The sequence below is a fragment of the Dermochelys coriacea genome, chromosome 1 (genome assembly GCF_009764565.3).
Source record: "Dermochelys coriacea isolate rDerCor1 chromosome 1, rDerCor1.pri.v4, whole genome shotgun sequence".
Classification (NCBI taxonomy): domain Eukaryota; kingdom Metazoa; phylum Chordata; order Testudines; family Dermochelyidae; genus Dermochelys; species Dermochelys coriacea.
Window position 1 is genome coordinate 295,736,392 of NC_050068.2, and position 14,050 is coordinate 295,750,441.

Here is a 14,050-nt window from a genome sequence, read left to right on the forward strand (position 1 = left end):
ATCCAAATGAGTAACATGTTCTTTTGTATATTTGCTTTATTAGAACTATTAATACATAGGGCTACACTGTTGAACTTGTGCTGGTGAATAGTTACTCAGATGAATAATCCCAGTTAAATCAATGGGATTACTTGCAGGATTAAATACTCACCAATATGAGTAAGGATTTTACAATCTGACCCTTAGTTTAGAGACAACATCTGAAAATTCTTTACACCCATTATTTAATAACAGCCCTCTTTCAGCTAAATGGCTTAAAGTTCAGAATGAGTAAAGCTTGACAAATACTGAAAGTATTTAAACATTTGTTCAAAAAAAAAACCACCAAAAATGTGCTCCAGTGGTATTCATGATGCCTTTTCTTTGCTTTACAAATGTTTGCAAAAGGGCAATTGCTTGTTCACAAGAATTCTATCCACCCCACACAAGCTCTGAGTGGGTTAATATGGGCCACAAGGGACCAATTAACTGTTTATGCTGTGCCTGGTGGGAAGCCAGGGCTTGATAAAGCCTAACTATAGATGAAGACCAGCTGGAGAAGAAGATGGAATAGGATTATAAACCAGGAAGAATCTGCAGAAATAAGGTCTGTACTCACTCGCTCGAGGGAAAGGATAGGGACAAGGAGGTGATCCAGAGGGAGAATAAGCCCTGGGGTCCTTCCCAGGACAAGGGCATCTTACAAGAAACTTAGAGGGGTAAAATAGCTATGGGGAGTGGAGGAAATTCTGAGGGCAACTCCAGGGATTGGTAAACAGATAGAGAGGTGGGGTTGGAAGGAGCTCAGGGAAACAGCAACAAGGTCTGCTCAGTCTCAGACCCAGGTTACTAGTCATAGGGTCCCTGAGCTGGAACCTGGAATAGTGGGTGGGCCCAGGTTCCCCTACCAGCCACTGGGATGTGCCACAGGATCTGAATATGTGAAATAGAAGGCCATCTGGGACAATGTCCAAACAGCTTGTCTGGTGGGACTTTGTTATTCTGGAAGGAAAGGACTATAATGTGACCTGGTCGGAGGGCTAAATCATGAAGAGGGAGAACCCTGAGTTATCGAAAGTTGCTCACATTGCAGCCCCTCTAACAGAAAGGTGTGCCAGGTGGGGTGAGAGCTAACTCCCAGATCCAGCCACAAGCAGGCATACAGAGTGAGGGGAACCTGTCTCCCCTTGGGAAAGCTGATATGGAGATGTATTCACCAGAGTTACCACTATTTGTTTGGAAATGCACATGCTCCTTGGTCGATAGTATGCAAAAACCAGACTGTCCCTGTTTCAAAATAGTATCATATAGTAACTAGAACTGATCAGGAATTTTTTGACAAAATGACTTTTCATCAGAAGATGCCAATTTGTCAGAACTGAAACTTTTTGTAGGAATTGAAATGGTTGACAAACTTTCATCAGGAAGGTTTCTCGGGTCCACAATGGAATTCGTGGTCAAGATGAGAGAGATTGGCCCAACTCCCCAATTAGGGTTGCCTGGAGTTTCCAGTAATTAAAGATTATGCCATGTGATGAAACCTTCAGGAATACATCCAACCAAAACTGGCAACCCTACCCAGAATAGCCAATAGCCCCCTGGTTAGGGTGCTCACCTAGGAAAAGAGAGGTGCAGAGTCTAGTCTCTGGTCTACCTGATTCAGAGCGGAGACTTGGCTCTGCAGCTCCCAGGTCAGTGCCCTGACCACCTGGCTATTCTGGGGTAGGTCTTTCTCAGTCACTCCTGTTGGAGCTGTTCCATTTTATATAAATATTCATTGGGCCAGCGAAACTGGAGTGGGGTGCAAGATTTTTCCAAAATTTGTTGGAAGGTCTTAGGTTTGTCATGATGTGGAATGGTAAAAGTTCTTAAAATTTCCAATTTTTGCAGTCCATGAAACCCATGTTCTCACCCCAGTTCTAGTAGTGACAATACAGAAAATATGGCACCTCTTAATGTCACGCACATTTATACACAAGCCATAATCTTAGCATAACTTAGACACGTTTTAAAGCCTTAGGTCTAATAGTAGATGCTCTTTGTGTTTTACACAGGTTGAGTAACTACAACAGCTAACAAGCTAGGCTTAACCAGAACTTCTTGGTAAGTTGTGAGGTAGCTTACTCTTTCACCTTTTTCTTCTGTTTTACATTCAACCATGCTGCAATGCATTACTGATCTGTGACAAATATAACAAGGTATTTGCTTGATATTAAGAAGCAGATATATTCAAGGGTATACGCTGAGAATCCAATGTGAGTAGTTTTTAAGCTGAACCCACCAAAATATATTGGGTCATAAGGCTTAATCAACTGTATGATATTGCAGCTGCATGGAGAGAGTTAAACATATAAAGTGATCCTACTAACTTTATCACTGAGTTATAGGGAATAATAAATAAATAAATAATAATAAAAGACAAACACCCTATCATCTGTGGGAGAACACTTTTCACAAAGTGATCACTCTATATCTGACCTCTCAGTACTCATCCTCAGAGAAAACCTGCACAATTCTTTCCAAAGCTGAACCTGGGTGCTTAAATTCATAACTTTGCTAGAGACACTAAAAATCATGGTCTTAATAAAAGCACTGGATTTATGGCCTTTATGGTCTTACAATCTGTAACTCACTAACCCCCCTTTTTGTCCTATGACTACAGGGGTGTTAACAGGACACTTCACCTTTCATTTCCCTTAGAATATGTGCTAACTACGTATGTTAAACTTCCTGTTAGATCTTGTATTTAGCTGTGCCACTCTTATTACCTTTTCTGGACCTGAGGAAGAGCTCCATGTAGCTCAAAAGCTTATCTCACCCACAGAAGTTGGTCCAATAAAATATTACCTCACCCACTTTGTCTCTCTAATATCCTGGGACCAACTATAACACCTATAACAACACTCCTTTAAATCACATACAGTTCAGATATACCCAAAATTCAGATACAACCTAAACTCTGGCAGGCAGATTTCTGATCAGAGAAAAAACAGACAAAAATGAGAAGTTTTAACATTTCATGAAACATTGCCCCCTTATTAGAAAGTACATGGAGCAGAAAGTTACATTCAACCTTCGTTTATATCCATTGATTTCATCCTTACTAGAGATTGCACAGATGTAATTGAGATAAGAATTTAGACCACTGAACTTACTTCTAAAAACCACATAGTTCAAAGATGTTTTCTTTGCACCCTTATTATTTGCAACTGTGGAAATGGGCAGAGCTACTCCTTGCTATTCCGTAAAATCCAGATTGGCTGTGGATGCGGTGGGGAGTGCCACTCCAAAGCAAGGACACAGAATAAACTACAGACCACTAAGGTGATGGGAGGAGGTTGAGCCAATGAGCAGAGATGGGGGCCGAGCCTAGGAGGATTTGGAGAGAGATCAAAGAAAGAGACGGAGCAGCAGCAGCCCTGAGCAGGAGGGGCAGAGACAGAGTCTGAACTCAAAGTTGCTTGGTGGAAGAACCAGCTGCTGCATTTGTGCTTGCAAAAGGGGACTCTTACAAGTGCACAGCCTGAAGATGACAGGACAGATGAGACTGACCACACAGAAAGACCTGCCAGATGAGCACACAGCAGCAGCAGAGTGCAGGACAGAGAGTCTGTGCGTGTCTATCTAGGGCAGTGGTGGGCAACCTGTGGCCCACTGGCTGCATGAGGCCCGTCGGGGTAATCCGCTGGCAGGCCACGAGACAGTTTGCTTACATTGACTGTCTGCAGGCACGGCTGCGTGCAGCTCCCAGTGGCTGTGGTTTGCTGTTCCCAGCCAATGGGAGCTGTGGGAAGCAGCAGCCAGCACTTCCCTGCCGCCTGTGCCACTTCTCACAGCTCCCATTGGCTGGAAATGGCAAACCACGGCCACTGGGAGCTGTGGGTGGCCATGCCTGTGGACAGTCAATGTAAACAAACTGTCTTGCAGCCCACCAGTGGATTACCCTGACGGGCCATGTGCGGCCCATGCACCGCAGGTTGCTCACCACTGATCTAGGAGCATTGGAAGCAAGGAAGTCTGTGTAACTCCTGCCAGAGATCCTGACCTAGATCTACTCCTGGCTTTGCCTGGATTAGATAAAAGCGTTATTCTATTGTTAGATGTTGTACTTGTTCCAGGAATTAACTCTAGGAGGGAGTTGGTGTTTGTGTTGTGGCCAGTGGCTGGGACATGGGACCCCTTACCCAACTCTGGGAATCCCTCATCTGAAAATGTCTTTCATCTAATGATCCTCTCCTTTAGAGAAATGGCATTTTCAAGACCACCAGCAGCCTCTGAAGGAATAGCATAAGCAACTTTGCATATAGAATCATAGAAGTGTAGGACTGGAAGGGACTTTGATAGGCCATCTAGTCCAGTCCCCTGCATTCAAGGCAGGGCAAAGTAAGAATACGCCATTCTGACAGCTGTTTTTCAAGTGGTTAAGCACTGGAACAAATTGCTTAGGAAGGTTGTGGAATCTGTCATGAAGCTTTTTAAGAACAGGTTAGACTTTTAGGAAATTTTTCCTAATTCCAACCTAAACCTCCTTTGCTGCAATTTAAGGCCATGTTTCTTGTCCTATCCTCAAAGATTAAGAACAATTTTTCACCTTCCTCCTCATAACAACCTTTTATATACTTGAAAGCTGTTTTGCCCCTTCAGTCTTCTCTTCTTTAAACTAAACAAAGTCTTTTTTCAACCTCTCCTCATAAGTCATTTTCTAGTCCTTTAATCATTTTTGTTGCTCTCCTCTAGACTTTCTCCAATTTGTCCACATCTTTCCTGAAATATGGCACCCAGAACTGGACACAATATTCCAGCTGAGGCCTTATCAGCACGGAGTAGAGTGGAAGGATTACTTCTCCTCTTGCTTACAACGCTCATGCTGATGCGTCCCAGAATGCTGGTCACTTATTCAGCAACAGTGTTACGCTGTTGACTCTCATTTAGCTTATGATCCACTATAATCCCCAGATCCCTTTCTGTAGTACTTCTTTCTAGACAGTCATTTCCCATTTTGTGCAATTGATTGTTCTTCCTAAGTGGAGTACTTTGCATTTGTCCTTACTCAGTTTCATCCAATTTACTTCAGACCATTTCTCCAATTTGTCCAGATCATTTGCAATTTTAATCCTATCCTATTTTATTTTAAAGCACTTGCAATGCCTCCCAGCCTGGCATCATCTGCAAACTTTAGAAGTGTACTCTCTATGCCATTATGAAAATCATTTTGCTTTTTAATATTTTGGAGTAAATTTTATCCTTGTGTGAGATGTAATGTTGACATAAGGAAAGATGTCTCTCAGTTATACAATCTGATTAGGTCTTTGTGATACATGTTCTTTCATAATATGCATTGCTTGCTCAATATTTCCATATAAACTATTAACCTCCTAAAGTCAAGAGGACATCTTTTACCAAAGGAATCTGCAACACTTGAACTTGTGCTTCCCAGTGTCTTCAATGGGTAACTGACCTCTGCACAACACCTGTATGTCTCTTTCTACAGGTAGAGCTTACTGTGTCACTACCATGAAGAAAGATTGCCAGATCTCTGTACTAACAGGAGAAATCAAAAGGCCACCCTTCCCACCAAAATAACCTGGTGATTAAGACAATTACCTGGAAGTGTGCAGACCTGCGTTCAAGTCCATGCTCCAGAACAGGACTTCAGATCCAGATCTCCCAGGTAAAGGCCTAGCCACTGAACTATCGGGCAAAAGAGGGTGCCCACCACCTTGTGTTTTCTGAATTTAGTCCTTCATTTCCTTGCTTTTATTAAACAAAAGACTTAAAACACCTAAAATTGAGATGAAATGTTTCTTTTGACCAGACACATGACCTCTCCAACCTTTTGGATTTGCTGAAAAAAAATCATTTTCAGTTTGCCCTGAACTAAATCTCTTCCCCTCCCTGAATTTTTTGGAACTGACAAACAAAAAATCAGTTAGCCATACAGCTCTAGTGACAAGCTTGAGAGTTCCTGCAGAACATGACATCTAATCCTAATATCCAATAAAAAGGAGCGAGCAAGACATTTCTTTCGTGAGCCACCACATTTACTTCTGTCCCTTTAAGTGTCCCCTTCAAACTGCTTGACAAAAAGCCGGGTATGGGAATGAATGATACAGTTCACTCTGTTCCATAACATGATGCCACCTTCCAGCCTGCTTTTGACCTCTTTTCTGCAGCTATCCATCAAACTCATTCGCACAAACATCAAGAATCCTCATGTTATGAGTGACAGGCCATAAATACATTGATGTAAAATGCATCAAAGAATAATTCACAACACAACTTCATTATATCTGATCCAGTCAACACTAGGCGGGTTTGCTAAACTAGCCAAGATGAGATGAAATTTGGAAATTAAGCTCAAAAATATATCAAAATCCAGATTTATTGTTTGAAAACCTGTAGCGCTTTCCCCTTGCTCTTTTAAGTAAGAGTAAATGTACTGTCAGTCTTGATATCTGACACTTATGTTCTCTATCTGGGATAATCAGTTGCATTTGCAGGGACATAGATTTGATCTAATAGGTTTTTCCATCTCTAACTAAGGACAAGTTGTGGCTTTGCCCAAAGCCCTGTGTATGGGGTAATGTGTCACTATGCTAAGCCAGAAGCAGTTTGGGAAGCAGACTCCAGTTCTTCCCTGCTCCAGTGTGTAACCTGTGCCAGCCCTATACCTACTGCAGCATACATGACCTGGTATCCCAGCACACCTCTGCAGCCCCATTCATGGGGAAAAGAAAAGTAAAGCTGCATCCATATCCTGCCTAACTGTGAGATTCAAATAGCCAGTGTAGGGCAAGTTCTCAGTGCCCCTACCTTGCATCCCTTTGCGGGGGTACAAGATGAGTCAAAATCTGTTTCCCTAGTTTGATATTTTGAAGTAATCATTAGGGCATGTTTGCTGTATGATCAAAGAATCCACTTCTAGTTTATTGTAAGTCTGGTTGACATGTGGAGGGTTTAAGAATCTCCAGCCCAGTTGCTGATCTGATGATGAGCAGAGCAGGTCATGGTAATCAGCTGTCTATGAATTTGTCCTCTGAATGTTTCACAAAATGTACTTGAAATGTACTTGAATGGAGCCTATTCAATTCCTGATGGCTAGAACACAGCCCAGCAGGTTTATTTCAAAGGAGAAATATACATGATTGTTCTTGAATTCACATCACTTAGAATTTTCTGTGTAATCAGATAAGTAGGCAAATAGCAATTCCTTGAAAGAGCCAGACAAAATGAATATTTTGTCTGGCTATTAGTTCTTTTAGTTCTCAAGCTGGGGAGCATCCAAGACTCAACAGGGAGTCAAATTGCACCTTTTACCTTGGAGGAGGAAAAGGAGGGGAGATTTCCTGCAGTGAGGCTGAAGGAAAGGGTAAGTAGATTGACATAGAAGCTGAATTTGCATGTCTCCTAGTCTAAAAGGAAAGACCAAATGGTCCTAGTCTTGCCAGATGATGCATGCTGTCCTCCTTTTAATGAGAAAAGTCATCCCCCACAATATCTCCTCAATAGGTGGCCCCATAGCCAGATGCCATTTGTTTGTTTTTAAGAGACCTGCTGTACATACCTATCGTATCTGCTGGAGAACGAAGGCAATTGTGTAATACACAGGTCCCAAACAAGTGTCAGGGAGTTGTAACTACCCTACCTTCCCCATTTCGGGGGGGGAACCTACCTCGAGTCAGCTAGATCATAGAATCATAGAAGATAGGGTTGGAAGAAACCTCAGGAGGTCATTTAGTCTAACCCCCTGCTCAAGGCAGGACCAACCCCAACTAAATCATCCCAGCCAGAGCTTTGTCAAGCCAGGCCTTAGAAATCTGATTCTACCACCTCCCTATATAATCAATTCCAGTGCTTCACCACCCTCCTCGTGAAATAGTTTTTCCTAATATCCAATCTAGGCCTCCCCCACTGCAACATCAGACCATTGTTCCTTGTTCTGTCATCTGCCACCACTGAACAGCCTAGCTCCATCCTTCAGGTAGTTGAAGGCTGCTATCAAATCCCCCTCACTCGTCTTTTCTGCAGACTAAATAAACCCAGTTCCCTCAGCCTCTCTTCATAAGTCATGTGCCCCAGACCCTAATAATTTTCATTGCCCTCTGCTGGACTATCTCCAATTTGTCCACATCCTATCTGTAGTGGGGGACCCAAAACTGGATGCAATGCTCCAGTTGTGGCCTCACCAGTGCCGAATAGAAGGGAATAATCACTTCCCTCGATCTACTGGCAATGCTCCTACTAATGCAGCCCAATATGCTGTTAGCCTTCTTGGCAACAAGGGAACACTGTTGACTCTATTCCAGTTTCTCGTCCACTGTAATCCCCAGGTTCTTTTCTGCAGAATTGCCACTTAGCCAGTCAGTCCCCAGCCTGTAGCAGTGCATGGGATTCTTCCGTCCTAAATTCAGGACTCTGCACTTGTCCTTGTTGAACCTCATCAGATTTCTTTTGGCCCAATCCTCCAATTTGTCAAGGTCACTCTGGACCCTATCCTTATCCCCCAGGTTATCTACCTCTCCCTCGAGCTTACTGTCATCCATGAACTTGCTGAGGGTGTAATCCATCCCATCATCCAGATCATTAATAAAGATGTTGAACAAAACTGGCCCCAGGACTGACCCTTGGGGCACTCTGCTTGATACCCGCTGCCAACTAGACATCGAGCCATTGATTACTATCCATTGAGCCCAACAATCTAGTCAGCTTCCTATCCACCTTATAGTCTATTCATCCAATCCATATTTCTTTAACTTGCTGGCAAGAACACTGTGGGAGACTGTATCAAAAGCTTTGCCAAAGTCAAGGTATCCACCGCTTTCCCCATATCCACAGAGCCAGTTATCTCATCACAGAAGGCAATCAGGTTGGTCAGGCATGACTTGCCCATGGTGAATCCATGTTGACTGTTCCTGATCATCTTCCTCTCCTCCAAGTGCTTCAAAATGGATTCCTTGAAGACCTGCTCCATGATATTTCCAGGGACTGAGGTGAGGCTTACCAGACTGTAGTTCCCCACATTCTCCTTCTTCTCTTTTTAAAAGATGGGCACTATATTTTCCTTTTTCTAATCGTCCAGGACCTCCACCGATCACCATGAGTTTTCAAAGATAATGGCCAATGGCTCTGTGTAGCAGGGCGAGCACCCTGCTCTGGGGAAAACCGGGTTAAAACCAGCTCTGGGAAAGGGCTGCCTTGAGGAGCCAATCAGGCGAAGGCAGGTAGCAGCCAATCCAGGCCCTGTAGGGATGGTAAAAAAAGGGCTGTGCGCTAAGAGGCACGCGGTCTCACTCCAGCCTTGGTGTGAGAAGGACTGGGGTGCCTGGGAAGAGCAGTGATGGGGAAGGAGGAGGCTGAGCTGGGGACCTGAGGCCTGACAGGAAGACCTAAGGAGGTACTAGGGCTTCAGGGAAAAGGCAACAGGTCCAACCCCCTAGCCAATGATGAGTGGCCATTGCAGACTACAGTTTTCCCCTGAGTAAAGGGGCTGGATGAGGACTGGCAGTGGGTCACTAAGGCAAGGTGGGCTCAGGGGAGTGGGGTTCACTGGGTGAGGGGCACCGTGGTCCGGGAGGGACGTGGGGCCTACACATGGTGGAGATAAAGGGACTGCAGGGGGCAGGAGAAACTGACCAGAGGAAGGCGCTCCTGAGCTGAATAAGCTAATTCCTGGACTGACCAGCAGGAGACACCATGCCAGTGAATGGCTATCACATCAGCCAACTCCCAACTTCCAGCCATCAGATGGGAAAGATGGCTGGAAGGGGAGGAGATACCACTATGGAAAAGATCAATACCCACTGATTAGACAATCAGATATAGTACTGTACTGGATGTCAATACACACACACACACAAACGGCTAACAAAGCCATAGCAGTGAGTGCCAGGATAGAGGCACTCCAGCAAGCAGGAGATTTGACCAGATCCTGTGTTTAGGATGTTCTTTTATACAACCAGGGATAGAATGTTTTGGTACTAGGGTGTAACTGTGGGCTTTAAACAAAACATGGAACAAGGGGCCTCCAAAGTTGACACAAAATGTAATTTCCCCAAAGCAAGGGTGGTGAGTTATATGGGCCCGTGGTGCCCATTCTCCAGCAATATTCAGCGCATGGGGACCCAGCTCCACCAATGTTCAGGGTTGGGTCTCTCCCCTGCCCTTCCTACCACCCCCACATGCCTCCCCTGGGCAGCGGGTGGCTGCCCCTTGCAGCTTCGTGGTGCACTCCACTCTGCCGGCTCCTCGCATCAACTGCTGCCCAGGGTCCTAGCACCCCCCAACCACTAGCAGTAGGGCAGGCTGATCCAGGCTGGCCACGGCCTTCTGCCTTGGACAGACCCTTCCCTTTTCCGGCGAGACCTTCCACCAGCACAGGGAGCTACCCCATCCATAGTCACTGTTTCTGTCCCATGCTGGGCAAGGGGCAGCCCCATTCCCCACCCCAGTGAGGCTACAGGGAGGGGCAGCAGCAGGGGAGGAGGCACAAATGTGATGGCAGCCCCCTTCCCCCCCCTGGCACCAACCACAGGGTAGGTGAGGGGGCTTCCTGGACCTGAGAGGGGCCCTAGGAGCACTTGCAGTGACAGTGGTGCAAGGTGGTGTGCGGCTGAGGGGAGCCTGCCTTGTTAGGTATAAAGAAGTAAAGAAATGTCGGTATTGTTTAATATGTTTAATTGGTTGTTTTAATAACGTATTTTGAAGTAAGGTTAAGTAAATCACTGGCTTTAATAGAATCTAATATGGAGTATATGAACTATGACCCTTGGACTCCATCTTTATAAGCGAACTTGTTTACAACTTAGACACTGGAGTCCTCTGGCTCAAACCAGACTCAAGCAGCTTTTCCCACCAGAGCCGGCCCCCAACATTCTATTCCCTCAAAACTTTTCCCGCGTTAGAGATTATATAAGAACTTGCTCAGCGCCTGAGCGGGGCTGTCCATTCCAGCGGCAGCGCACGCATGGTCAGGTCTGCCCAACACTCCAGAGCTAGAGAGAAGAGCATCTATCCCGCAGCAAGGTTGAGGAAGGAGAGGCCTGTCATCACTATCCCTGCCACAGCGAACCGAATCCATCTTACCTGTGGAGGGTCCTTCTTCCTGGTGTCCATCCTCCCAGAGCCTCTCTCCGCCTGCGACAAAATCCAGCAGTCGTCAGGACTCCCCAGTGGCCCTCCTCAGAGGCTTCCAATTAGCCGAAGAGTAAAAGGTCCTGTGCCTCACATCCGTTCATAGTGTCCACTGCACCTAAATCGTAGGAAAGGTTTCTGTATTGGGGTTTCGTTTGTTGTTTTTCTAAATGCCAAGGGAGGTTTTGTGGGTCTGAGCTTCATGCTCCTAAAGCCAGTGACTAAATCGCTGTGTGGTTAAGCTTGTGTTTCTTTCCCCCCATTTTTTCCCAGTTTTCTGTATCTTTACCCTTAATACACTTACCTTTGTTTGCACCACATTACCTTGTCTTTTCTTCATTTTTATTACATCGCACAGGGAGAGAGGAACACCCTTATTGTAAGCTAAATCCACCAGTGACAGACACGAAAGGGAGCCAAGTCTGCTCTTCTAAGAAAAGGGGCTTTCCTTTTATATCCCCTCTACCATTTCTAAAGTTTTCCTTTCTGAAGCATTGCCTTATTCCCCTTGAGGTAACAGCCTGCACCCCAAACTCCTCATCCCTGGACCCGCCCCACCCAGAGCCTGCACCCCCAGCCAAAGCCCTCACCCTCCCACACCCCAACCCCTTGCCCCGAGCTCCCTCCTGCATCATGAACCCCTCATCACCAGCCCCAACGCACAGCCCTCACCCCTGCACCCAACCCTCTGCTTGAGCTCCTCCTAAACCCCAAACCCCTCATCACAACCCCACCCCAGAGCCCTCACATTTTTACATTATTTTAAAATATATTTATCAGCTTACAAGGCAGGCATGTGGGGGCGGGACTTGGACCCATTCTGGGCACCACCAAAGATTATACAAACCTGCCACCCCTGCCCCAGAGTGAAAAGTAGAAGGAAAAAAGTCAGATTTTAATGAAGATTTAGACGTGAATCACTACACCCCATCCTCCCTCCCTAACCTACAGCGTCTCTTCTAACTCTTTAGAATTGACAGAAGTCAAGACCACCATTGACTGAGCTAAATTTAATGTGTCTGTGGTAGAGAAAGAGGAAGCACCCATTTGTCACAAGCAGTATGCAGACTTGCTACTGTTGAACAGTTTCCAGTTGTTTGATTGAGATGCAAAGAAAATAATCTGTTCTAAGAGTCTTACAGATGGGCGACCTCAGATACAGAATTATGGTCGCCTCTGTTGGCCTGAAGGTTAAAGTTCTGAGTTGTATTGTTTTAAACTACTGCTGTGATGAGTAGCATGAAAAAGAGTGAAGCATGGAACAATTATATCCAAGTCTATTAAAATCCTGACTTTGCCTTCATTGACAAAACTGTAGCTCCTTGAATTGCTAAGGGACTCAGTTCAAGACTCAGAGTTAAAACTAACCATTTTAACCATTTTGCAAGTATCCAATATTCAGAAATGAAAGAGTGTCTTTCCATATCACCCTCTGTCCATTGGCAGGGAAGTTCAAGTGACCAAACAAACCACTAAGGCTGTAGGTGAACTAGGACATAAAGACTAATGTCAGGTCACAGAGCCATTATTTGTCTTTCATCAGTTAAAGAGGAAGTTTGAACAGAGTACATTTTAGCAGCAGTAAAGGAACAAATGGAAGCCCAGGAAATTGGTTGTCATTCCAGAAAACACTTACGTGGCATACAGAATTTTAAACTGAACTGTCAACTGCCATTGCTATACTTTTATTCAGGCAGATTGGTTTAAATTTAACGTTGCACAGTAAAAAGATTTGTGGCACTTTAGAGATTAACACATTTATTTGGACATAAGCTTTTGTGGCTAACAAATAACAAATAAATGTGTTAATCTCTAAAGTGCCACAAGGACTCCTCATTGTTTTTGCTGATACAGACTAACACAGCTACCACTCTAAAAAGATTTGGGCCTTGATCTGTCAAACAGTTATGCACATACTTAATTTCATTGCTCTTGTGCACAAGGTTCAGCACACATAGCTGCAGAATCAGGACATAGACTATTTCTTTAAGTCTTCTTGTTTATTTTTATATGGTATTGATCATCTCTTTGTATATTTTCCTAATTCTCTAGTAAAATCGTTCAAAGCCAAATTAGCTGAAACAATACTCCCCTCTGCTGGAAGGCTCTGGTACTCTGGAGATATCCATAAAATGTTAGAGGGAAGATGGGCGTTTCAGTGGTAGCTGAATGACCCCTTCTGTTATACTCTATTTGAAGAACACTCTAGGACGCTTCAGAATGAAAGGCTCTATAAAAAATATTTGCCCATCTTTTATTGGACTAATGTCTGTTGGTCACAGACACAAACTTTCAACCTTACACACAGCTCTTCACATCTAGGAAATTTATTCAGAGGGCAGGTCTATGCTACAAATTTACATCAGCACAGCTGCACCGATGCTGCTGCACTGCTGTTGTGTGTCTGGTGAAGAGGCTCTAAGCCAGAGGTAGGCAACCTATGGCCTGCGGACCACATCTGGCACGTGAGACCGTCCTCCCTGGCCCTGAGCTGCTGGCCGGGAAGACTAATCCCTGGCGCCTCCCCTGCTGTTCCCCCTCCCCCACAGCCACGCCGTTTTGCACCCGCCCACCTCCCAGGTTTTCCAATAAGCCTGTCCTGCCACTCTGAGAGGCATGGTAGGGGGGCAGGGGGAGGGAGGTGGGGTGGGTTGGATAAGGGACAGGAGGTCCCGGGGGCCAGTCAGGGGACAGGGAGCGGTTGGATGGGGTGGAGGTGGTCAGGAGACAGGGAGCAGTGGGGCTTGGATAAGGGGTGGGATAGGGAGGGGGGGTTGGATAGGGGGTGAGGTCCTGGGAGAGCAGTTAGGGACAGGGGTCCAAGGAGGGGGCAGTCAGGGTACAAGGAGTGGGGGGTTTGAATGTGTCGGGGGTCCTGGGGGGCCTGTCAGGGGGGCAGGGGTGTGGATGGGGTCAGGGGACAGGAAGAAGGGAGAGTTGG